Source organism: Lacerta agilis, chromosome 10 (genome assembly GCF_009819535.1).
Source record: "Lacerta agilis isolate rLacAgi1 chromosome 10, rLacAgi1.pri, whole genome shotgun sequence".
NCBI lineage: Eukaryota > Metazoa > Chordata > Lepidosauria > Squamata > Lacertidae > Lacerta > Lacerta agilis.
In genome coordinates, this window is record NC_046321.1 from 56,914,949 (window position 1) to 56,942,859 (window position 27,911).

The window sequence follows — 27,911 nt, forward strand, 5'->3', positions numbered from 1 at the left end:
TATCTAAAGTGTTTGTTTCTGTTGCACTAATTAGCTAGCATTTCTGCTCACCCATAGAAAATAGGATGAAAAGTTTCTCGGAACAAACTAGGAAGAATTTCAATTAACAGCTTCAATAAACACACAACTCTGTGTGGGGGGTGGGGGTGGGGTTGTGTGTGTGTTTTCTAATTCCAGAATTGGACACATGTTCCTTCCCAGACATTTTTTTTGCCTGGAGGTTGATAAAAGGAAACTTAATCATTTTATGCCACTTTCAACATTCTCCACATTGTATGTAAGCATAGTGCCCGAACCAAAAATTTTAAGCACGGTTATACCATTTAAACAGCCATGGCTCTCCACCCCTGAATCCTGGGAACTCTGGTTTGTTAAGATTCCCTAGCTAGCAGGACCAGTGGTCAGGGATGATGGGAATGGTAGTCCCAAAACAGCTGGACACCCAAGTTTGGGAAACCCTGGTCCAGAGGTTGTATGTGTTTTTTAGATTGTAAAAAAAGCACTGTGCGGTGCCAGAGATTTACAGTATATTGTTTCAGTTTGAATATATCTCATTTTAGGGGTGCAACCTATGTCTGGGGCCAGCATATAATAGACCAATACAGTACTTCTCCTGAGCATATACAAATATGTACATGGATTTGTCTCTCAGTGTGTGTGATAAGCTGATGGTGGTTTTAATAAGTTGTTGTACAGCTTTGCCACAGAAGTTGGTGCAGTAAATTTCTTGCTACTTGGTTTCCTTCTCACTCATACTTTTAATTATCAGTATCTGTCACACTCGACTACTAATTAAAAATGATTAGTTTACAGCTGGTTTAGCAGTTGATGAAAAATTGATTCTAAAATTAAAGTTTCCCCGAAGGCAGGCATCTTCAGATTCCTCTCTCTGAGGCCTTTATTATTTCTGTAAAGATTCAGGGGTAAAAATTGTTCTGTACTACATGGCTTGGTTGCTTGAATGTTTTAAAATGCTGCATATTTATGACACTTGCTGCATAACACACAAGGCAGCAGGTTAGGCAATGGTTTCAGTTTTTCAGGATGCAGTTCTATACATTCTTACCTGGAAGGACACTAACTGACTCTATACGACTGTCTTCTGAGTAGTCTTGCAAAAAGGGAGATAATTAGTGCCCAGTTGGAATGATATGCAGCAGAAGAGCTAATGACCAGAACATGGGAAATGTTCAATCAGATGTTCAGATGGATTCAAGTCCACTTCAACAAGATGTTCAGTGAAGTTGGTCATACCATAAATAAGATGATAATCTTTTGATGTGTTTGATTTCACTATAATTTTATTCAAACACCTTCTTGCTTTTATGGTGTCTTTCCCTTCATCTTGACTAGTACCAGTAGTAAAGGAAACATGGTGTCATCGAAGCATTACACTATCAAGGCCATATGTTCTATTATATGTAGGAAAATTGTTATGAGTCAGTTAAGAACTGGGCTCAGAAGCCATTCAAATGTTCTCGTCATTGTTAAAGTACCGTATTTTTGCTCCATAAGATGCACCTGAACATAAGGCGCACCTAATTTTTAGAGAAGGAAAGGGGGAAAGCCCTGTTTTTTGAGGATCAGCTGAAAGTGGTGCAGCTTTTTTGAGGATCAGCTGAAAGTGGTGCAGCTTTTTTTGCAAAGAGGAAAAGCCCCGTTTTTATGGGGTCCAACTCACATTTCTGCAGCTTGTAGTCCTACAGCCATTTCTACAGTTTCCAGACAGATGCTGGAAAGGGAGCCTTATCTCTCTCCCAATCACTTGCTGAACAGCTGTTCAGCGGCTTCCTTTCAACACCCCCTTCTCTCTTTGCAAAAAAAAGAGAGCACAATCTGCTTTTGGCCCCTAGGCAATTCGGCTCCAGGGACCATGCATTCGCTCCATAAGATGCACAGACATTTCCCCTTACTTTTTAGGAGGAAAAAAGTGTTTCTTATGGAGCGAAAAATATATCTTGCTAGGATGCTGAAGGTTCTCAAGTATGCAGCAAGACTTTCTGCACATGCAGTTCCCTGCTCTGAATTGAGCCTCAAATCTACAAGCTTTAAACAGGTTCCTGAGCTTTATTGGCAGTTCAGGACTTTTTTTTACTGGGATCAAAGGACTGAATATAAAATTCTTCTGCCTTTGCAAACAGTTCTATCATGTGGTGAAATATGGATAGCCGTTCCACACACTTGAGTTTAGTGATAGAGCCTAGCTGCCTACCAAGAGGTGTCAACCCCTCCTTTTCCCTCATCGTTTCTGCACATGTTATCTCTTCTGATATTTACCTTTTAAGTTTTGTTCCAGCGTTGTGCAGTAAGACTTTGATTACTGCGGTTGTCTTTGGAGCAGTGTAATGGGAACTTCCTCTGCCTCCAGGATATTCTTAGTGCAACAAGATAAGGTTCAATGTAGAACTTTCTCCTATTTGCAACCGTAGCATCTCTCATTAACTTGATGGATACCAAGGATGCTAAGTTGATAATGGCCAAGCTGTTATAATCTTCCATGCTCCTACACATTATTTTAGCCAGTGACTTCTAAGAGCAATTTTCACTTCTAGTATGTGACAGGTTTACTTGGTAGTTCCTTAATCAATGAGACATTTCAGCTCATGCCTATATAATATTTATGGTTCACAGGGGAATGCTGGATTGAAATAAGGGCACTTGCCTTTCTCCCAGTGGCACGTGTATAGAAAATGGCTTTAAGGGTTTCGAAAAGGGCTGGGCTACTGCCATGTAATATGGGGAAAACATCACTCCATCTCATAATGCAACATTGTGTTGGCTATCGATAAACAGGTGTAAACATTGCTGTTCGTTTATTTAATTGATTACATTTGCACACTGCTCATTGTATCAAGTTCTCTGAGCAGTTTACATGAGCAACAAAATAAATTGCAGAAGCATAAAACCTGAGAATGGGGAATTTGGTGCAAAACCTGAAGCACCTATGGTTATGAACTTAATTCGTTCTGGAGGTCCGTTCTTAACCTGAAACCGTTCTTAACCTGAGGTACCACTTTAGCTAATGGGACCTCCCGCTGCCGCCGCGCCACCAACACGCGATTTCTGTTCTCATCCTGGGGCAAAGTTCTTAACCCGAGGTACTACTTCCAGGTTAGCGGAGTCTGTAACCTGAGGGGTTTGTAACCCAAGGTGTTTGTACCCCAAGGTACCACTGTAGATCTTAATTAAAGGTGCAATGCTAGCCCCTTTTGCAGTGGGCTGGGGTTGAATTGGGCAACAATGCCCCTTTGCACAGCCCTGTCAACCTATGTCCCCACCAACAGGTTCCATTTGCTCCTAAAGCAACTCCACAGGATATCAGTGAGCCTGTTGAAGAATAGAATAAGTTCTGCCGACTCCAGGCAGTTGCAGCCATTTGCTTGCCACCACCACAACCCTTTCTTTCCTGGTTAATGCAGATTTTGGCGGTGGATTTTGGCAGTGGCTCCACTGCTCCATTAAGCTGTGCTAGGATTGCGCCTTAAGTGGCCTTTATTTGGCACATAAAAGGCCATGCCGTTGGTACCAGTGAGAACCTCTTGGGAGGCCAGTCCATAAGTTGCTGCCTGCCTCACTTCATTAGACCGGGGAGCCTGGAGAAGGTGCCCCAAAGATGATGTCAAAGTCTGGGGAGCGAAGTATGAGCCAAGTGATCTTTCAAGTGCCTGAAGAAATGCTGGATGGATCTCCACAAGAGATTCTGGGAGGGAAAGAGGCCTGTCTGTGCTTCCTAAGTCTTAGACCAGGCATAGGCAAACTCGGCCCTCCAGATGTTTTGGGACTACAACTCCCATCATCCCTGACCACTGGTCCTGTTAGCTAAGGATGATGGGAGTTGTAGTCCCAAAACAACTGGGGGGCCGAGTTTGCCTATGCCTGTCTTAGACTATGTTGTGCTAACCCTCCTTGTTCCATGAGTTTATTAAATCCAAATGGCTCATGTTAGCTAACACTACATCCTATTCGTGAAAAGTTCTGGAGGGGTATGATTTCACCATGCTTATTATGTTTTGTTTTCAAACCAGCCACATAATATTGCTATCTAGAATAAAGCTTCCTTGAGCCATAACAACATCTTCTATGTTTGTGCAGTAGCTAAGAAGATGTAAAATCTAGCTGTTCCTAATTTTGCTTGTTCCCCCATTGCTAGGAATGAATGTAGTTAATTGGTGCAGATCTTTATTTTCGGAGTGATTTCATCTCTTTATTTTAAAGCCTAGCTATCTTGCATAATGTGCTCCTAGATCGTCAAAAGATGCCCTCCGTGGAGGCTTGATATATTTAGAGCCATAGAGTGTGCAGTCGTTTTAGTGGTCCCTCAGGTGGCATAAAGTTTGCAACAATATTTTTAGTCAGTTATCACCTGAAGTTAGCGTGTTAAAACTGTAGTCAATAAATATGAGTAGGGTTCGAAGAATACTTTAAAAAAAATACCCAACTAGAAAGAAATATGTGTTCTTAAAAAGAGCTTTTGGATTTCTTGCAACTTGAAAGATGAACTTGAGAGGCTTGTATTAGATGATTGACTTGTATTAGTGAAGGGAAAGAATCTTTATTCTCAGCTGGAAAAGAGAGTGCATAGTCCTTTGAAGCATGTGTTCAAACTGGAATAAGCTGACCTTTAAGATTTTAAGTGAGTTGAAATCAGAATCTTTACTGTCGGTGCACTGGAAGATTAAGAAGACCTGGATTTACTCTAGAGCTTCTTAAAAATGGACTTCTATTATATGTTGATTAGATTTGTTACAATACTAGTCCAAACAGGAGCTTTCCCCCATTGTAAAAATTAACCTTTTCCTTGTGTTTCACCCCCCCCCTGAAAGTAAATATTCTGTACAGTTCATGGTAGAGTTTCCATCACAGTATATTGTCCTAAATTTTAAAAAAAGCGAAAACGCTATAGGCTGTTAAAACTATATTGCAGAAATGTCAATTTAGATAACATGGGTCACTTTATGGTATTCTATATCTAAGCATAATGTGTATATATTTTATAAGGGGCTATCTTCAATGAAGCAAATATTTATGGTGAAAATAATTTAAAGTCCCTTTGCATTTGGAGGTAGCAAACTATTTGTGTTCATGGGTACCAGATGTAGGTTATTATGCAGAAGGTGTTTTTGAAAGAATTGACATAATTTCATTTTGGATGTGATTTTATTCTTAGGTGGTATACTCCAGAACCATTTTAAAGGCTAGAATCCAAAGAAATAATGTGATTGTGAATCAGGAAACCAGATGTACATCAGGAAAAAATTAATCTGCAGCTGCTGCTGCTGCTTCAGGAGAGGCTAGCCTCTAAAAACATAGCCCAGTGGCTTAACTCTTCAGGAATGGCAGCTCCTGGAGAGAAATTGCACAATAAATCTTTGGCTAGGCTACCTGCTTAGTGTGCTTACTTGCATGTGGATTGACTAATTAGGCTGTGGCCAATATTAGTAGTTCATGGATGGTATATCATGGCTTGGAGCAGCTCATGAATATTGAAAATCCTAGAAAAGCTTATAATTTTTTAATGACCCTTGTTGAAAGGTCGAACGCAACATTTATGATCTTACTTCTCTGCAGTAATTAGCAGTCAGAATGAATAAGTGTGCCAATTTCATAAAATAGCAGCTCATTGGGGATGCTGAAAATTAATTCAGTTCTCCAATTAGAACCACCTGTATTGTGCTAAACGACAGTTTTCTAGCTCTGTAAACAAATAGCTTTCATGACATAATAATAATAATAATAATAATAATAATAATAATAATAATAATAATAAAAAATTTGGCCAAGTTTCCAATTCATTTCCAATTTAGGAAAGAAAGAAAAAAACACAGCACAATTGCTGTGCCTGGATCGGACATTTGTAAAAATCCTATTTCCTGAAAGGTAACCTGAACTGTGTTCTTATATTATACCTGAGTGAAGATTTAGTAACTTCTAAATTGCATTTTAAGTAGGTATGAATTAACAGTTAAATAACTGGAGGAAGTTCACATATGCAGTCAGTATTGCTTTTAGGATCTGGTGTGTGGTGACATTTTACCTGTTGCACAGAGCAATCCTAAGTGCAGGAAGAGGGAGAGAATGAAGCACAGCAGCTCCAAGTTGATATGGTTAATGGGCTTGATCCCTGGACCTCTGAGGAGAACAGGAGACCTTTGGACCCAGTCCTCTTCCCCATAATGTCTTGTTTTGGGGGCCTACTGCCAGTGGTAGACTGGTGCCAGTGAACTTTCTATGGGTGTACCAGGTGCCAGTGGGTTGAAACCCTACCAGTAGAATGGCATTTCTACAGTATCCTAATGTCTCCCAGCCAGGAGATCTGGCTGTTGGAAATGTTCTAGCAAGCCGCTAGGATGAACTTGCCAAGGCTAAACTTATCATGAAAGGAGATGGTGGAAGAAAGAGGAATATAGTAAAATGTCTTGCAGTGTTAATCCATTTTAAATATCTAAGAGAGTATAGCTGTTGTTACATATATAGACACATTTTGCAAACTTTCCCTTTCCATTCATATTTTCTCAGAGCTAATTACAGAAACGGCATCTTTTAAAACACCATTTCTATTCTTTTGATGCTGTTCTCCTTTAGCTCGCTTGTGGTATCTCCGTAACCTAATATATGTTTTCCCATTCACTCCGCACAGAGTCTATTTTATTTCATATAGCCATCCCCATTTAAAACTGTAAAGGAATTGAATATTCAACTCTTTGGAATTGGATATAATTTTAGAGCTATTGTATTTTTTTATTCTTGTAATGTGGAATAGTCTACTCAAGTAATTTAGTTCATTGAAATTGTGTGTGTGTGTGTGTGTGTGTGAGAGAGAGAGAGAGAGAGAGAGAGAGAGAGAGAGAGAGAGAGACTACACATTCCAAACTAACTCTTTTGGCCCCAAATTTGATTATAATTTTCTATAATATATGTAAAGCATAACCATGATTATTAAGGAAGCTGAGTTAAGGTCTGTTGCTCAACACCAGCTACCCTTCCCTGGGATGTTTATACATAGACATGCCAGCAAAACTTGTACTATCCCTCTGTAAGGCTGATTATAAAGACATAGCAACATTTGCCACATTCAGACATAATGTTTTTAACCATAATGAAAAAACCTCACTGTAAATCACAATAGGTAGTCAGATACAATTGTTTTCTCATAACCGTTGTTAAACATTATGCCTGCAGAGGGGCTTTTAGAAAGAAAACCACACTGAAAACACTTCATCTCAATGTTTCTCAAAACGTTCCCTCTCACTTGCTACATCTTCTTTATTGATGCATAAATTGCCATGGAAATTGCCTGTAGTTCAGTAAACTTGTGTATTGATCAGATACCCGTGAGATACTTCTTGGTTGCTACTTTGTTTTGCAGTTAAGATTATTTTCACTGAAATAGCTTTTCTCCTTTTTATTTTAGCCAACGTGCTTCGTAGTAATTCACTAGCTTGTTCAGCCAAACTGGGACCTGTTTATACCAGAGGGAGGCATAACGTCAGTGGTATTAGCCATGAATTTCGCCATATTTCCTTCCCGCTGGTGGCAGAATACTCTCCGATATACTATAATGGGAGCAACTGCTGCTATTAACTACTGTAAGGTTGAGTCTTGCATGTCACTGAAATCAATTAATTCTGCAGTGGTATACTGCCAGTCTAAGGACTACTGCCAAAAAAAGAAAAGAAAAGAAAAGAAAAGAAAAGAAAAGAAAAGAGAGAGTCTAATCTCAAATGAGCCCATAAACTGCCTTTGGATAAAAAGCAGGATGCAGAAGTTGTACAGTGTTATTTTTAAACATAAGACACTGAACTGTCAGGAGTGGAAAAGCAGTTTCGCTTGGAATAAATGCTTCCAGACCCAGAACCACCCACACGATAAGGGGCTTTTGCCAGAGGAAATGAAATATAATGCATCCTACACTTCTCTGGAAATGTTCACAGGCTATGATATCACTAATATATTGCCAGCCACCAACTGCAGGCTCAAATATATGGCTTTAATATAATGGCTCTAAATTAAATGTTAAGTTGCTTTTTCCAAATGCATAATTAACTTAATAAGGAATTCCGTAGCACAGGTTATGGTGATGGCCACTCCCTTAGATCTACACTTAATCCTTTTTTTAAACTATCTATCATTTTTCATCAAGTTATGACAGCTAAATGGAGCCCTGTGTTTGGAGAACAGCACATTCCTGAATACCAAACATGGTGGGCTAAAAAGAACAGAAGGTTGTTGCTTTCCTGTCTTGCCTGTGAGATCCCAAGAGGCAAGTGGTAGGCTTCCCTTGGGGATAGGATGCTGGACTAGATCTAGGTCTGATCCAGCAGATATATTTTTATTTCTTCTTAGATTACATCATGCAGCAGCTAAAAAAGCCAATGCAATTCTGGGCTGCATCAATAGGAGTATAGCGTCTAGATCAAGGGAGGTAATAGTACCACTATATTCTGCTCTGGTCAGACCTCACCTGGAATACTGTGTCCAGTTCTGGGCACCACAGTTCAAGAAGGATACTGACAAGCTGGAACGTGTCCAGAGGAGGGCAACCAAAATGGTCAAAGGCCTGGAAACGATGCCTTATGAGGAATGGCTTAGGGAGCTGGGTATGTTTAGCCTGGAGAAGAGAAGGCTAAGGGGTGATATGATAGCCATGTTCAAATATATAAAAGGATGTCATATAGAGGAGGGTGAAAGGTTGTTTTCTGCTGCTCCAGAGAAGCGGAAACGGGGCAATGGATTCAAACTACAAGAAAGAAGATTCCACCTAAACATTAGGAAGAACTTCCTGACAGTGAGAGCTGTTCGGCAGTGGAATTTGCTACCAAGGAGTGTGGTGGAGTCTCCTTCTTTGGAGGTCTTTAAGCAGAGGCTTGACAGCCATCTGTCAGGAATGCTTTGATGGTGTTTCCTGCTTGGCAGGGGGTTGGACTGGATGGCCCTTGTGGTCTCTTCCAACTCTATGATTCTATGATTTGCATGCCCATAGTACTCTGTAAAGTTGCGTAACACACAGCCCATTACTAATTTTCCCGCAATTATATTTTATTTTATTTTAGTTTTTAAATCACATATACTGTACATTCCAATGGTGCATAATAGATTTTTTTTACTTTTGTTTGGTTGACTTCCCATCCCATTTCCCATGGTGGTTTTAATTTCTCTCCCTTGCCACACCCTATCTCCTCCCTCTTATATCATGACAATAACACAATAGTCATCTAATTCCTTCTGTTGCACATAGTTCAAATCCTACTCGCAAATTCATCATATTATATAATGTTTCTTTAAATAGTCCAAAAAAGGCTTCCATTCTTCTGCAAAACAATCATTGTTAGTTTCTCTTATTTTAGCTCAGGGGTCAGCAAACCTTTTCAGCAGGGGGCCTGTCCCCTGTCCCTCAGACCTTGTGGGGGGCCGGACTATATTTTTTTTGGGGGGGGAATGAACGAATTCCTATGCCCCACAAATAACCCAGAGATGCTTTTTAATTAAAAGGACACATTATACTCATGTAAAAACACCAGGCAGTCCCCACAAATAACCCAGAGATACATTTTAAATAAAGTGACACATTCAACTCATGTAAAAACACACTGATTCCTGGACCGTCCGCGGGGCGGATATAGAAGGCGATTGGGCCTGATCTGGCCCCTGGGCCTTGGTTTGCCTACCCATGGTTTAGCTGTTAGTTTTGCCAATTCAACATAGTCCATCACTTTTGCTTATCCAGTCTTCCTCGGTGGGAAAGCCCATCACTAATATTTTAATAGATTGAGCAATTCCAATGAATATTCAGAATAGGAACATAGCAAGCTGCCTAACACTGAACTGGGCCCTTGGTCCATCTAGCTCTTATGGTTTGCACTTACTTGGCATCAACTGCCCAGGGTTTCAGACTGGAGACATTCCCAGTCTTATCTGGAGATGCCAGAGATTGATCCGGGGACCTTCTGCATGCAAGAGCTCCGAGCTACAGCCCTTAACCCAGTAGGAGTGCTACAGCTGTTTTCTTACACAGCAAAACTAGCCTCAATGTCTTCTTTCTTCCTCCACCTTCTAGCACCCTCCATTCCAGGGATAGGATATCAGAGCATGTGCATGCATAACGCAAAGAAATCAAACGTGGTTGTGGACTGCTTTGCTTGGTCAAGCGGAAAGGCCCTGAGTGTCTTTGCTTCTGTCATTTAAGTAATTCTGTTAAAGCATACACTTTAATCCTATTAGTATTCCACTGTTGTTACAGGGATAGCTCAAGTAATCTTGCCGTTTTGCTTGGTAGCAAACCTGGCTATGGCAGAGTCTCCTGTTTGACAATCCAGGATGACATAGATTTCAGCTTCAGCAAGGGAAATTTAATTACTTACTACCTAGACAAGCTGTAAACACACATTTAATTGCTTACAATGCAGACGTTGGTGACTTCACTTAGCATGGTGTGTGTGTGTGTTTGTGTATGCACATAGACTGACCTGGATCTGGAAAAGAGGTAATGCCAGTCTCCTTTGTAAATGCCAACTGACTATTGTGGTAGTAATGCACATTGAGAAGAGGAAGCACCCGGAACATCAAAGCACCTCTTTTCAAGGAGCTGAGCAATTAAGAATGGTTAACTGAGTTAACTAAGAAATCAGCCCTAAGTGCTCCCTGGAAGGACAGATCCTGAAGTTGAGGCTCCAGTATTTTGGCCACCTCATGAGAAGAGAAGACTCCCTAGAAAAGACCCTGATGTTGGGAAAGATGAAGGGCACAAGGAGAAGGGGATGACAGAGGATGAGATGGTTGGACAGTGTTCTTGAGGCGACTAGCATGAGTTTGGCCAAACTGCGGGAGGCAGTGAAAGATAGGCGTGCCTGGCGTGCTCTGGTCCATGGGGTCACGAAGAGTCGGACACGACTGAACAACTGAGTGGCACCTGAAGGAAGGTGGGGACTGGATAAGTAGTGAAATGTGAATCTCATACATGGATCTCTCTTGCTGGAATGGTCCGATTTGTAGTTGTATCTAGTTGTGTCCCTCCACTCATGGAAGGATATTTGCTGCAGTGGAGACTTCCATGAATGGAAGGGGGATGAGGATGCAACTTTTGCAAATTCCTCCTTTCCCCTACAGCTTCCCACTCCATTCCCATGATGTTCTAAAGCCCACCCCGCCCACCCAATGCAGATTTGGAGGAGGGGCACAGAGGACTGACAACAGAAAGAGCTGACAACAGAATTGATGACAATGGCCTGTCTTCCTCCAGTCACAGCAGCCTCTGCTGGGGCAAGGAGCCTTTTGGGAGTGGAGACACACAACCCTCTTACTTTAATGGAATGCTGATTTCTGTAATAGCGTATGTCTTAAAACTATAGGATTTTGTGGACTTTTGGGTCCTTTGAGATCTTGCCTAGTGACATTCCAGACCTTATCTGTCATACGTTATATGCAGAAATTACTGCTGAAAATTGAATATCATGGCAGCATCAAGTGATGATTTGCCTGAAAGGCATAACCATCAAGAGTTTTCATAGGATCCAAAATACAATTGTTTTCAAGAGAACTGGTTCATGACTCCCACTGGGAAGCAGGTGCTGAACATGGATGTGAATTTGTCCTATCTCTCTAGCCTTTGTTTTCATTGTGCTGTAATTTAGAATGCCCAAAATACACATTGTATAATAGTCACCAAAAGGTGCATTTAGTTGACCTCAAGTGAAATATTGTGTTAGATAAAAGACATTTAAGCCAACCTGACAAAACAAAGTATAGTCGTACCTTGGTTCTCAAAAGGAATCCGTTCTGGAAGTCCGTCCGACTTCCAAAAACGTTCAAAAACCAAGGCGCAGCTTCCGATTGGCTGCAGGAGCTTCCTGCACTCAATTGGCAGCCCCGCCGGATGTTTGGGTTCCAAAGAATGTTCACAAACTGGAACACACAATTCTGGGTTTGCGGCGTTTGGGAGCCAAAACGTTTGAGTCACAAGGCATTCAAGAACCAAGGTAGGACTGTATTTTGTTTTGTCAGGTTGGCTTTAATGTGAAGCTAATTAATTAGGGATCATCTATATGTGGATATTTGAGAGGAAGCTCATTCAGTGGTCAAGGAAAGCAAAATTTTAGATCTGTAACTGATCAGGAAAAAAATTGAGAAGTATTACAGACCAGGGACTTTTTTTGTTTTGTTTTGTTAAAATTACTGGTGTTTTTCTGTTTTGTTTTTTTTGCTGGGAGACGGGAATAATCACACTGTCCTATAACTTGGGGAAGATCGCGTCTGAAAATGACTCTCTTGAAGTCCATTGTAGACTGGATATACTATAGCGTTTTTGCTTTTTATTTATAGAAATGAATTGTTAGGAGGGGAAATGCATACCTGGATTTGTCTATGGAGGTCTTGGTAATTCCGGCAAGTCATTTTCATTGTAGCGGTTTCACCCTGAATGAGCTCTCAGCATCCGATGTTTTAGTGAGAATCAACACATTGGTTCTGCAAATTGCAATGCAACTTGTCAGAACCTATATCCTATTTCTCTGGTAAGGTGCCCACTGCTATAGGAAACTCATTGCTTTCAATGACCTTTTCCACTCAGTGTCATTCTAGTGGGCTGATCCACAGGTCCTTATTATCCATGAAGACTTGGGAGTCCGGAATTCTGCACTCGCATATTGCATAATTTTGAGTTGTGTGGTTCCTGAAAAATGGTTTATTATGCAAAAACCATATACAGTGGTACCTCGAGTTACAAACGCCTCAGGTTAGAAACGCTTCAGGTTACAAACTCCGCTAAGCTGGAAGAGTTACCTCGAGTTGAGAACTTTGCCCCAGGATGAGAACGGAAATAATGTGTCGGCGTCGCAGCGGCAGCAGGAGGCCCCATTAGCGAAAACACACCTCTAGTTAAGAACAGTTTTAGTTTAAGAATGGACCTCCAGAATGAATTACCACTGTACTCACCTCAAACCCATGCTTGCTATTACTTGGTATTGATTTAGTAAGACTCTGATGCATTTTGTGCATCTTAGTAGCCTGAAGAAAACTTATTTCCATCGCAAGACTGAGTTTGGAGTCCTAAAATTATAGGTTTTCCCTACAGTCATATCCCGGGTTGCACACGCTCCATGTTGTGTACGTTCAGGTTGCGTACTCCGCTAACCCAAAAGTGCAACACGGAGCGCGGACGCTTCTGCGCATGCCTGCGTAGTCCACGCATGTGCAGAAGCGTTCTGCGCAGTTCACACGTGCGCAGAAACACAATATCGCGCTTTTGCACATGCGCAAAAATGCCGCCCGGGTTGCGCACTGTTCGGGGTGCAAATGGCACCCTGGAACGAATTGAGTGCGCAACCCGAGGTACCACTGTACTTGATCGATTCTTATGTAGACATCAGTAGCCATTCTGCCTGGCTGCATCAGGATTGCACAGTGAGAGGCCTGCCTATCGGCCTCTAACTGTTTCTATTCTGCCTGGTCATTCTGCAACCTTTATAGAAGATTATGCAATAGTTGGTACCTGTATTTTCTTACCTCCTCTCACCTTCATATTCCTTAATAAGCAGAGATAACGAATGCACATTTTTCCAACGCAAGCATCTCCCTTGCTCCTACCTTTATAGTGTGAGCAATGAAGCCAAAAAACCTCCAATAAACCAACAGTTTCCCGTTTCATCCAAACTGGATAGCTGGTTTGACACAAGCCACGTTATTAAACCAACTTGAAACCGCAGCCTAATACCCCTGACATCTTCCAAAGTTGGGAACAATTGTTTCCCAGTTTGAATGAAATATGAAACTATGGTTCGTTAGAGGTGTCCTGGATTGATGACTTGCATGAAGGAGTGAGGGGGCTGCTTGTATGGTGAAAGGTTGGTTGATGGCTCGTTTTATTAAACTGAGATTGTCTGAATTGAGTCATTGCCGGTTTCGAAACTGTTACTAGCCTTTACCAAAGAAAGAGAAGCCAAGAAAGAACTATAAAAAATAAATATGCACAGTTGTCAAAGTGAGCAGCAGCCTTTTAAAAAATAAACTGCCATGTGCTTGGATATTTACAAATATGTGTTCAAGTTTTTAGGAATTGTTATTAGTACAGTAAATATGTACAGTGTGCGCATATTACAGACCTACTTGTCAAATGATGACCTTGTTGGTGCCATAATATTGCCTTGGTGTATATGCCCATCCCATTTTAAAGAATGCTTTAAATCCTTAACACAAAACTACTTTCTTCCTCCTGCCTTTGGATTGTTTCCTAATTAAATTGTCCAGGAGCCAACTTGTAACTATTGATTTAGTTAATGCTGAACTTTGGACCCAAGCTGTTTAAACAGATTACACTCTACTTTTATCAGAGAGAACTCCCCTCTGCTTTTTAACAAGGCTAGTTGGATTATTTGTCTTATTTGATTATATATTGACACAGCACGTTAGAGAAGAATCTTGAACATTCAAATTATGACGATTGCGCCATTAAGGTAATGGGTGCACTTGTGGGGCAAATGTGTGCACAGTTTCTCTCTCGAGCTCCTTCATGCGTCAAGCATAGATCAACCCATCTCGACACTTTGGAATTTTGATAGCACACACATCAACATAAGCAATTTGTGAATCGAACTTGACCATCCTTTGTGACTATGTAAATAGATGCGCAAGGGTGCACAAATGCACTTGCCAACTCACCCCTGGTGAGCATGTTGGCGAGATGAGCAAAAGAGATAATTCCTATACTGCTACCCTGTGAAGCAGGCAAGTACTTTTTCACACAGTGCACCGTTAAACAGGTAGTTATGGCCACCAACTTGAAGGGCTGTAAAAGAGGGATAGACAAATTCATTGAGATAAGGCTGCCAGTGGCTACTAGCTGTGGTTTTGTACTGCCTGCAGTTTGTGGGGCAGCATGCCTTTCAGTCCCAGTTGCTGGTGAGCAGTCTTGTCTTGCTTGCAGGCTCCCCAGAGAGGCACCTGGTTGGCTAGCATGAGAACAGGATGCTGGGTTAGTTGATACAATGCAGCAGGGCCATTGCTATGTTCCAAAAGCATACCTTGTAATAAGAACATATGGACGGGAACAGAACATGAGCACAAGAGCACTCTCTCCTCCTGTGGCTTCCAGCAACTGCTATAATGCTTGAACTGTCGCTGTATAATTTAAAGCAAAAACTTAATAGCATTCATCATGGCAGGTGAAAGTGCTGGATGGAACAACTGAGCTGTATCCTGGCCTAGTGTAGCAGTGATCTTGCAATGTTTCTTTCAAGAATAGGGCATTTTAGTGATACAGTCAAGAGGTGGGCAGCCACAAAATGTGTGGGTGGTTTTGAGGTATGAAGAGTCTCTGGAATGCAGCCTCTAAATAAAAATTTCATTCATTTTCAGGCATTGTAGGGTGTGTTGATGAAATCTATGTTTTGCCATTCAGGAGTATTTCCAGCATCTTGTCTCTGAAAAGTAGCTGACAGTGTGTTGGTTGATGTAAGAAGGAAAAGGTTGGCAACCCATTTCACCCACATCATTTCACCTTTCTTACATCATGAAACCCAAAGTTGTATAAATGAGGTCTCCCCTCCAGACAGTGCCTAAAAACCCTGACTTACCTTCAGGGGATCTCATGTGCTCAAACTATGCACTGTGATTCTAGAAGCTGCTTATTGTTCTCTCTCCTCTGACTAATTGCCCCTATAAAATATATTTAGATAGACCAACCATTGCCTTGCCAATCTTACCTAGTGATCTGGTTTTATTATTTCAACAAACCTTCTAAATTGAGTTATTTAACCCAACTGGCATCTGTATTGAATTGATACATATGCAGTTGTTTTAACTGGTTCTGTTTAACTGTTTTATATACCGGTATGTTTTTATTACACTTTAGATACCTCATGGGGACCCAGGTGGCGCTGTGGGTTAAACCACTGAGCCTAGGGCTTGCTGATCAGAAGGTTGGCGGTTTGAATCCCTGCGATGGGGTGAGCTCCCGTTGCTTGGTCTCAGCTCCTGCCCACCTAGCAGTTCGAAGGCACGTCAAAGTGCAAGTATATAAATAGGTACCGCTCCGGCGGGAAGGTAAACGGCGTTTCCATGCGGTGCTCTGGTTCACCAGAAGCGGCTTTGTCATGCTGGCCACATGACCCAGAAGCTGTATGCCGGCTCCCTCGGCCAGTAACGCGAGATGCGCGCCACAACCCCAGAGTCGGACATGACTGGACCTAATGGTCAGGGGTCCCTTTACCTTTAGATGCCTCATGGGAAGTGAATAATAATAATAATAATAATAATAGTTACGATGATGTCATTTAATATTTAGAAAATGTTTATGTGGGCCACGTTTCGATGAAAGGCATGTATCAAAGGGAGGTAAACTGCAAAATGAACTCTACGGGGGGGAGTATAATTACTTTATACTCAACAGGCCTCTTGACAGAAACATTGAACATCCTTTAGTGAATGCCATAGATGTTTCCTGACATTTTATGCAGGGGAAGAGTCCTTTGGAATGACAAGCCTTCTGCGGGAAATGGTCTGCATGTTGTCTATTTCTAGCCTGAACCTAGGGACCATTGGCATTTCCAACTCCAGACATCCTTTGTGGATGTCATAGCATGCTCAGTGACAGGCAAATGTATTTCTGGAAGCCTGTTCTGTAATATTGATGACTTTAAATGCAGCAGTGAAGTGGGTGGTTTGGGTTAGGGAAGTTTGTGAAATAAATCTGTATCAGCTGCTCCTGTGAAATGTCTTCATGATCTCAGGTGGGTTTTGGGTTATGTTTTCAAGAGTTCTTTTCAAGCAGACGTGGCTTTTGTTGTCGTTATGGGTTATTGCGGCTTTATGTGTGTGTGTTGAAGCTTTTCACAGCAAAAGCCGTCGGCAGTAGTACGTTTTGTTTCATATAAAAAGGCTATCGAGCCAAATGGGAAATCTGAACTTCAAAAAATGACTTCATTTTTGCTTCTGCCCTTGATGATGGAAAGTACTGATAGACTTCCTTATTATGATCTGGTGTGTGTCCATTGAAGATGAGAGTAAAGAGGGCAGAACATCAAAGTAAAATGTGTTGCTTTAATACCAACTGTGTAAATATTGAGTCAAGTGGTAGCAGATCACATCTTCACAACTCTCAAACAAAGGCTGATGTAAGAAATAAATGTTTCCATTGCAAACTAAAACATAGCAGCAAAAATCCAGTTTTAAAATGTTGTGCTTGGATTGTTTACAAGTCGTTGCTTTCCTCGCACCCTGTCCTCCCTGGAAACTGACTACCAGGACTCTCTTTAGAAATTATTGATGCCTGGCTGATATCAGGACTTTTCTGGGCTGCTCCAAAGAGGTTATAATAGACGTACTGGATTAGATAAATAGTAGTTTCCAAAAAGAGAACTGTTTGGGTGGTTCTCCAAGCTGAGTGATGGGATAGTGGCAGATAGAAACTCTTAGCAGATCTTAGCAGCTGATCACGCAGTAGCAGGAAATTGATGGGTTGTCTTAGGAAATGAATTCTTTTGATAATCAATATGTGAAGTTGAGATATTGCTTCAGGACTGGTCAGAACCACACTCATACCTTACTTCCTAAGGTAGGAGAATGAGAGAGATTGTTCTTGCATTATGCCCTATATCAGTCAGGTTTTCAGTGTCTATAGGAGCAGTTTTTGACCACTGCAAGATACAACATATACTCTCCCTTTGCCCCGATGATTCCCCACAAGCACACTGATTATCCAGTACATTCTGTGTTCTAATAGTTCCCCCATGTTTTCTTTTCTTTTCTTTTAAAAATGCCTAGCTTCACTGACATCAGGCATGGTGGCTCATCTCTACTTTCTAAGGAAGCAGTTTGCTGTGCAAGCTGTCACTTATAAATGGCTGTCAGAAACCATTCTGGCACCTCTCCTTTTTATGTGTCGTGGTAAGCCAGTTGACCCCTCTAGCAGTAATGACATTTAAATATAAAAATTCTGGATGAGAAAAAGCAAAGGGTTTTTCTTGGGGGAGGGGGGAGGGGGCTCCTCCACCATTTGATCATAGTAAAAGTGACAAATTGCTTCTCTTAAGCTTCATTGCTCAAGATGATTTACAAGGCCTTCACAATCAGTTTTAAGGAGCAACCTACAGTGCGGTAATGCTTTTGTAGATAGATAGCATTAGCAACAACAAAAATAAATAAATGCCCACCTTGTTAGTATACTTGAATACATGTTGTAAAATACAGTTTTGTTTATGGAATGTGTCCGTTGAATTTTAAATTAACCTGAGCTTGCACTCTTATAAATAAATATAAATTTATGTGTGCACTGTAAAAGGTTGTTTTGGCATTTGATAATTGTCACCCAGATTCTGTGGCAAAGCTAGTAAAATCTGTTTGCTATTTGGTAATCTGGCAAGTTAACAAATTCTTTGAGTCATGCTTCTCTATTCATTTCTGTAGGAATCTAATGCTTCCGTGTTTTAATATAATTTCACTTATTAATTCAACCCTGCGTGTGCATGTTATCAGCTAACAGCCATTATCTTTTAAATATTTTTACATAAGTTTATATCACTAATGCTTTTGCCGGGGTGCTAAAAATAATTATATACCATTTTGCATAATTATATACATGTGTTTTTACTGTAGCGCAAGAACATAATTTCCTTAGTAATGCCTTAAGCGTAATGAGATGTATCTCATCTTATTATACAAGCTTCTCGCACCATGACAAGTATGCTTCGGCTGCCTCCATTGTAACTATGTGTATGTGCAGATATGGCAGGATGGGATCATCAGTGTGGTTGCCCAGTGATCCCAAGTCACTGGCTTCTAGGCTAGGAGGAAGACATTGTTTGGCAATTGCATGACCAAGTTACTTGGAGCACCTTGGACACACATGGCCAAACATGCAATCCCCACCTCCACTCTTCCTGCCCTGAATCAGGAACAGGAGACAGACCCTTGGCTGTAGTCTGAGGAAAGCACCCATAATTCCTTGGTCACATGGAAACCAAATTGGCAGAGGCATGGCAATTGCAATTTGAGGCTTGGCTGCCAAAATCAGCCCCAATTGTGGATCACTGGACATATTAATATTGTCCTGGCTCGTCGTTTAGTCATTTAGTCGTGTCTGACTCTTCGTGACCCCGTGGACCAGAGCACGCCAGGCATTCCGCAGTTTGGTCAGACTCACATTGGTAGCTTCGAGAACACTGTCCAACCACCTTGTCCTGTCATGCCCTTCTCCTTGTGCCTTCAATCTTTCCCAACATCAGGGTCTTTTCCAGGGAGTCTTCTCTTCTCATGAGGTGGCCAAAGTATTGGAGCCTCAGCTTCAGGATCTGTCCTTCCAGTGAGCACTCAGGGCTGTTTTCCTTTAGAATCCTATAGGAGTCTATCTATTATATTTTATCTGCACTATCATAATGAATTTCAGGAACCAAAACATTGTATTGAAAAATAGGACTTTTGACCCATCTGGTTCCCAAATGGCAACAAGGCATTCTGTTTTGGCCTATAATCTTGATTTAATGAGCCATTTGGTGCCTAGCTTATATTTCTTGAGTTTCTAACACTAGCTGTAAAGGTAAAGGTACCCCTGACAGTTAGGTCCAGTTGCAGACGACTCTGGGGTTGCACGCTCATCTCGCTCTATAGGCTGAGGGAGTCGGCGTTTGTCCGCAGACAGCTTCCGGGTCATGTGGTCATCATGACTAAGCCGCTTCTGGCAAACCAGAGCAGCGCACAGAAACGCTGTTTACCTTCCCCCTGGAGCGGTACCTATTTATCTACTTGCACTTTGACGTGCTTTCGAACTGCTAGGTGGGCAGGAGCTGGGACCGAACAACGGGAGCTCACCCCATTGTGGGGATTTGAACCACCGACCTTCTGATCAGCAAGCCCTAGACTCAGTGGTTTAACCCACAGCACCACCCATGTCCCCAAACACTGGCTGTAGTAGGTGCAAAGAAGTAGTTATAAGATGGTATTATGAGCCACAAGTATATCTAGTCGGAATTGATTGGCCTGTCTGAATAATGTAAACCCTCTTCAACAACAGGTCTCAAAGCACTCTTCTTTCGTTCCAGCAGAGGTGTATTACAGTGTTGCTATTTGAAGGTCAAACTTAGGAGATTTCTGACCTCTCAAAGATTTTCACAATTTACAAGTAGATCTGGACTATGCCACTGGGAAGGATGGGAGTTGTTGTTCGCCCTCTGCTGCTTCTCAATGGCAGCTAGAAGTCTGAAAGTGCTATTTGTTGTTCAGAGGGAAGCATATGTTGTTACCTACAAACCTGTATGTTTTGACTTACCTGCATGCATGTCAAGGGGGTGGTTTCCTTTGGGAAATGAGGGAGGGGGAGTAGTAAAGCTTTCCTTGCTCAGTGCCACAGATCTGAATTGGAGGCTTAACGGGTTAAGATGCTGATCAAAGCAAAGCAAAACATGAGCTTATGTGCACTCTTGCTTTGCTATGCCGTTGCCACTCCTAATGAAATTATGCTTAAAATTCCAAAAAGTCATCTTTATTAATCTCAGTTTTTAAAAACCCACATCCCATAGTGGTTTTTTTCCCCAGGGGAGGGGTATTGCTGCAGCTAAAACGGACTCTTAGCACCCTTTCCCAACTTCTAAATGGCTCAATAAAACACTTTCCCTCCTTATTAAGTCCTATTAAGATAATCAGCTGGCAGATGGAACCATTGTTCTTTGTAATAGTCATGCTGTGGCATTATGTGTGTCCTAGACCCAGATTTTTGTGTGTGAACCAGTTGTTCTGTTGTACTATTTGAAATACCTACAGCGTTAGTAAAAGTTCCCAAAGCACAACATGTCCACTGAGCCTTATCAGACGGAGAAAGGTTAAATGGAACACTTCTTGAGTTCTTGATTCCGATGTTTTTGCAGTTTCACAAAATGAATGGCTCGGTTCCCCAAGGAAAACAAATAACAGCAACGCTCGCACCTGAATAAACACTCACCTGTCTTAATACTTTGTGCAATTATGGAGTAAGGGAATTATTCACTTACTGTTCCATAATGGTATTGTGAGCCTCTGGTCTCATTGGTTTCTCTTTCAGAATATGTGCCAAAAAAAAATATGGCTCCAACCTAAAACTCACCAAGAGGTTGTGTGTGTGTGTTTTACTCTTGCTGCCATCTAGTTTTAATATTTCATTGTTAGGCATCTAATTTTCCCAGGCACCAGTGAGCAGCTGAAACTGCTGAACAAATTGCTTGCACTAAGACAGGCATCAGTTTGGCTGTATAAATCTTGTGCCATCAGGGTGCCTAGCATACACCATCCCAATTCCCTTTCTTTCCAAAGATTAAGTGTCCCTTCTGTAAGAGGTTCGGTCTCTCTCTCTCTCTCTCTCTCTCTCTCTCTCTCTCTCATTTACCACCTACTAAAAGAGCCTGCTGAGCCTCGAGGCTGACTGCGACTATTCTCTTGCCTATGCAAATGTTAAGAAATCGTTCTTCTTCTGACAAAATATATAATTATTTTCTCAGGTTCCATTGACGATTATTAGGGTAAATTGAAGCTCATTTGGTGGCTGTGCTTGGAATAAATGTTTTTGCAGTGGGCCATTTCAGGTCCCAGCGTTGTGTAGCTGATGCTTTGTGCTGGGGGATTTAGATTGTAATTGAAGATTTTGAAGAAAAAAGGATTTCCTAGGAAATTTTTATAAGGTGAGGCTATCCAGCTTAATGCAACTACTTGAAACCCAGTGAAGGTTCAACAACATTTTTAAAGGCAGATAGCAAGAATATGTAATAACCAGTTGTTAACAACTTCCAGATGTTTTGTTTCATAAATATTTTATTTTTAAAAATGGAGGATTTATTTTTTATTTTTTGAAATTCTGGGGTTATTTGAAACAGATTTTCTAAGTACTTGAACTTGGGAAAAATGCTTTGCTTGCTTGCTTATACTCCCCCTGTCCCACTGCCATCTATAACAACAACAACAACAACAACAACAACAACAACAACAACAACAACAACAACTTTTACCAAGGAGAGAACAGGCACATGGCACAACTGAAAGCTCTGCAGGTTTTCTGATGCACAGAGAGAGCTTCAGGGTGGAGAGGAGCTTCTCCATTCTCTGTCTTGAAGTATGTGGTATGTATGCAGAATGAGTAATCCCTGTTGCAAGCAGGAAATGCTTCCTGGTTGATAGAAAAGGCAGGTTTGCACACCCAGGGTGCATTCAGACATGGGAAATATATTGTGATAGTTTTCCTGATTATCCTACTAGTGCTACTGTCCCGCTTTCTAATTTTCTTTCACACTACAGTGCCTCTTACGTTATGCAACAGTGTCTTTTTGACTTGATATATTGGTGTGTTGTGCTAAACTTCGTTCACACCAGTTGGCATGGTGTGACACAACAGCAAACATCATTAGACAATGTCGCTACTCTCCCACTATTTCTGCACCTGCATGCTTCTGTCCCCCCATGATTCCATGCCACCCCAAATCTCTTCGCAGTATTCTCACAATTTTCTGGGCTCGTGGGGTTCCAAATAAATTTTGCTGGATGAACGATAAGCTTCCACTACATTCTGCTAAAGTCCTGAAAGCAACTTTTATGTCGCATGAGAGCTCAACTATAATGTGGAAATTAAATTAAACAGTTAAACTTTGGGGAACAGAATACACTGCTGTGCAAATGCAGAGTCCTGTGCACTCGCTAGCCCCTTTCTTTGTGTATGCAAGGTACATAGATAGTATTAAAGATAAAAAATCTCTCTAGGGGCAGACTAGATTGCCAGCGATGGTAGAAAGTCCTTCTAAATCACCTAGCAATTATGACAACGGTGGAGTGTGTGTGTCTAGGGATTTCAAGTACGCAGAGGCAATGAAATATACGTACTCCGTGTTGAAACAGTAAGAGCTAGTCAGAGGAAATGGGTAAAGTCAACTGAAGGAGGAGGAAATGAGATCACAGTAATTCGTACATAATATACAACTTGATGGCTTGAAAGACAGTTAGTGTTGACTTTAAGGGTGTGTGTGTGTGTTTCTTTTCTAAGGATATGAATGAAAATAAGATGCTTCCTGATTATGTTGCAGTGGTGTTCACTGGTTAACAAGTCTTCTGGAACAAATTTGAAAGCCGACTTTACTCAGAGTGAATGCAAGTCTAGGATGGTGGCAGTTTTTCTCTCTCTTATCTGTGTGTCTGGTCTATGCATTTCACTGTTTCTCACTCTTGTCCAGCTACTGTTGCAAATACTGTGCAGTTTTGTTTGCACACACACACAAAAAAAAGACTGTGGAATCTGAGGCCAGAAGCAAATGCCACTGGTATCTGAACTACCAGATTGTTTCATGTCTCGTTTTAATTGATGTTGGAGACAGAGCATAGAGCACAAAGGAGAATACACAATTTCATTTACCATATATACTTGAGTATAAGCCTAGTTTTTCAGCACATTTTTTCTGCTGAAAAAGCTGCCCTCGGCTTATACTCTAGTGAGGCGGGTGGTGGGGGCGGCGAGAAAGAAGCCCTTTCTCTGCACTCGTGCCGCCACCCGCTCTCCCCAGTCAACCATTCCTTAAGAAGTGTACAAGAACAGCGGTTCTTTACTCTCCCCAGGCAGCTTGTTCCATTCCTGAACTGCTCGCATAAATGCAAACTTGGCGAAGGAGCAGCCCAAAGGGCTGCTTTCGGGCTGCTTGTTCCTCCTCCTCCTCCACAGCGGCAAAGGTGAATCGGCTTATACTTGAGTCAATAAGCTTTCCCAGGTTTTTGTAGGAAAATTAGGTGCCTCGGTTTATATTTGGGTCGGCTTATACTCGGGTATATACGGTACCTCTATCAGTGTTTTTCTGGACGGTTGATTGGAAAATGTCATAGGTGCTAGGCATGGTGGTGATGACTTTTCAATAAAGGGGAAGGATTGTAAGGGCTGGGCAAGATGGAAAAAGTTTCTCATTGTGCTTCTGTATTACTCTATGTATTATTAGTGCTGAGAATTATAGAATAAAATAGGTCCTTGCCAGAAACTGGTTTTCAGTAGAATAGCTGAATTTGAGGCATGAGATAGTTGTCATTACTTGCATTTTTACAACATAATGTCTTGTCAAGCTTTTAGGTTTGATTAATCTTGATAAATACATCTTGTTCCCCCGCGGAAAGCTGACAGAAATTATTATTTTTGTTAGTAGTGATGGCAAGGTGTTCCATTCTTAGTATTTTTACCTATATTCTTGCTAAATGAGCGACGTTGTAGGAATAAGTGAACTTATCTGTATCTTGTTGTTGTTTTTTATATACTGTGTGTATGCATGCCTTCACATTAAAGTGTAACTTCAATAGAACCAATTGTTGTAGATACCATTATAATGCATTTTCGTCTCAAAGTTCTTTGGATATAAGCCAAGGAGATTACAATAACACTGAAGTAATGAAACAATTAAATAGCCACATATAAGACTATACAGAGTAATACAGGACGTCATAAAATCAACAGCTGCAATTCAGTTCAAAGCCTTGCGGCACAGGAAGGTCTTCACTGTCTGTATAAAAAGCCCAGTGACACAAATACACTGGTACCTCTGATTACGAATTAATTTGCACAAGGGTGTAGATTACACAGAGAGACTGTGACTGGGCCCAAGGCCACTCAAGGTGCTGGCTGAGTGGGGATTTGAACCCTGGTCTCCCACATTGACTCCCATGAACATCCTAGCCAATGCTCAAGTACAGTGGTACCTCTGGTTACGAATTTAATTCATTCCAGAGGTCCGTTCTTAAGCTGAAACTGCTCTTATCCTGAGGTGCGCTTTTGCTAATGGAGCTTCCTGCTGCGCGCGTGCGCCTCAGGCGCACGATTTTCGTTCGCATCCTGGGGCAAAGTTTGCAACCAGGAGCAGCTACCTCCGGGTTAGCAGAGCTCGTAACCTGAAGCGTTCGTAACCAGAGGTACCGCTGTAAGTAAGTACTTTATTACGGTCGACGACCAGCACACACACACACACACACACACACACACACACACAAAGACACATACAGAATCAATAATAAATGCAATTTAAAATTGATCTGAGATTTGATCTAAAAGGGGTTGTCCGTATTAAAATTAAAGTACATTAAAATTAATAATTATTGCTTTAAAAGAATAAATTTAGAAATTAATTAAAAAAATCAACAATTCAGATTATTATAATACTTAAATCAAAAGAAGGATCAGGAGCCACCTAATTGTGCAGACCGAAGCTTAATAGCGACAGCACAGAACTTTGCCACCGCAGCTGTGACCTTAGGGTTGGCATCTGAGAGGAGAGGTACTGCTGTATGTGTGTTTCTTCTCTGGTAACCTATAACCTGCTGCTAACGGTGGTGGTATTCACAGTAGGACGGCCAGACTTTATATTTGATTCCCAGGGAACGATAAGGTATTCGCTCAGATATTAAAAAATGCCATAGTTGGAAAACAAACAAGGTTGGTGTCACAAGTGTGGACTACCAGTGGTGACTATATATTTTAAACCAGCAAAGAGAGCCCATGAGAATGAGAAGGGCTCATTCCTTCTGTCCCAATTAGCTTTAAAGATGGTAAGAAAGTAGCATTTATTTATTTATTTGCATTCCTTAGCAACAGGGGCAGATGCCCACTTAACCTGGCTCTACCACGTTTAAGGTAAACTTGGCTGCTTTGATTCTGTGGCTAACTAGGTAAATACTTATCATTTATTAGAAGTTTATTCTGCCCTTCAACCTGAAGGTTCCCAGAGTGGCGGGGGGGGGGGTACTTGACAAAATATAATATACATAAATCAATGGAAAACCATAAAACATTAACATTAAAACAAAAATAACTGGCGTTCCAGTCTAACAATCAGTTACAGTGGTGCCCCGCTAGACGGAAATAATTCGTTCTACGAGTGTCTTCGTAGAGCGAATTTTTCGTCTAGCGAAGCGGCAATGCAGAGCGGAGGTTTTCGCGACAAATTTTTTTCCCCCGTCTTGCGAGGCAGCCCCATTGACATTTTTGTCTTGCGGGGCAGCCTTCCTCTAGCGAATGCCGTTTGTCTAGCGAGTTTTTCGTCTAGCGAGGCATTCGTCTAGCGGGGCACCACTGTAAATCTAAAAAAACAAACAAACAGGCATGTGTTGAGCCGACACCTAGGAGTGATTTATGACAGGGGCAACTGAATCTTTGTGAGAGGGGAATTCCTCATCCAGGTTTCCATTCAGAGAAAGTTCTTCTTCATGTTATTGTACCACAAACTATAGGTCTCAATGGAACTATGAGCAGGGCTTATCCTTGGGATCTTAAGGCTTGGGCTAGCTGGCAATACGGGAAGAGGTCCTTCAGATCACAAACAATTAGGGTATATATATGTATGTTGTTGTCTCATGAGGTGGCCAAAGTACTGGAGCCTCAACTTCAGGATCTGTCCTTGCAGTGAGCACTCAGGGCTGATTTTTTTAAGGATGGATAAGTTTGATTTTTTTTTTTTTTGCAGTCCATGGGACTCTCAAGAGTTTGTTTGGTTCTTGATTTTTATATAATTTTCTTTCTTTCCTTTTTTTTGGCAGATTTGGCAGATCTGTCCAGAGCTACAGTTTTTGACTCCTGTGACACCTGAAGGAAAAAATGGTTACACCAGTCTACCTTCCTTATTTTTAGAGCATTTTACGGTATTTGAAGAAAACCTGAGGTGGAGTCTCTTCCCAGTGCTAAAGTTCAGAGATTGTCATATGACTCACTGCAGGTAAGAACTTGTTTTAACTTGTTTGCTTTTTGAGGAGTATTTACGCAGTATGTGGGTAAATAATGTTATGTTTCTTTTTTAAAAAAAAATATTTCCAATGTGTAATTTTTAAATAGCCCTTGGAATGGCAAACCAGTTCTGGCATCTCTTATGTGTTTCCATTAATGATTACCCCCCCCCCCCCGAACTCTCTTGAGCTATGTTTCAGAGTTAGCACTTACAACTGTAGTTCGAAAGTCTGCCTAGTCAGAGATTTCAAACTGCTTAGGAAGACTGGGGAAATCATTGGGTAAGGAAAGAAAGGAACTGCTGGGAACAAATAGGTCTGTTATGTTCCTATTAGCATTAGTGATTTGAACTGTTCTAAGGTAGGTCTCATAGCTGAGCTTTCTACTAATTGCTCACCTTACTTTATTTTATATTATGGGGAGACGTTGGAATCATTGGTGATCCTATCCTCTATTAATAATTTCTCTAATCCACTGTTAAAGCTATCTAAAACAGTGGGTATTACCACATCTTGCTGTAGTGAATTTCATTGGGTGAAGGAGTACAACTGTTTTCCGACCTTAAAGCTCTTCCTTGTGTACACAATTTAGACACTTGTAGTGTATATGTGACGGTATGTTTCTTTGATGGCTTCCTTCTTGGAATGTCAGGGAACCCCCTGATGTCTTGGTATACTGTAAATATTTTATCAGTAGTAGCTGAATTGACCATTGTTGTCGATTTGATGATCATTGTAAGGACGTTCAGTGGTTGCTCATGGGAAATCAGCCAAACTCAGAACTTCTAAAACTAAGTTCTTTATTGTGCAGATATTTACAGTGGAGCAAAAGTTCAAACGTCCATCTCATCCCTCTGCAGAGTCCAGGAATGAACCCTTCCGGTTCTTTGTCCAGCAAAAAAGGCGCGGGATCCTGAACCCCCGCCTCCCCCTTCCACGTCTTTCCTGTCCGCGAACTCGGGGCGTGGGAAACTGTCCCTGTTCCCCGCTTCCCCCTTGGTGCTCAGGCTCTGCGATCTCTTCACAGCCCCTGCGCCGACTTCCTGCCTCTAACTCCCCCTCCCCACTGGAGGAATGGTCGCTTCCTGCTGAGGAGGAGGATGACGAACTGGTGAACAAAGGGGGTGGCTCCCTGTACTGCAAGCGCTCCCGGGATGCTACCTGTCGTGGGGAGGGGGTTTCCTGACAATCATGCACATGGGTGGGGAGTGTGTATAATAAGGTGGCAACGG

At 41.5% G+C, this 27,911-nt stretch overlaps 1 long non-coding RNA gene across 1 annotated transcript in view; it reads left to right on the plus strand.

Moving 5' to 3' along the window:
* LOC117053683 overlaps nt 1-26,676 on the plus strand; it is a 93,984-nt gene extending 67,308 nt beyond the window's left edge. Inside the window, exon 2 of the long non-coding RNA XR_004427431.1 lies at nt 26,506-26,676. This is a non-coding gene — a long non-coding RNA (uncharacterized LOC117053683). The remainder of the gene's footprint in view (nt 1-26,505) is intronic.
* Nucleotides 26,677-27,911: the final 1,235 nt, after the last annotated feature.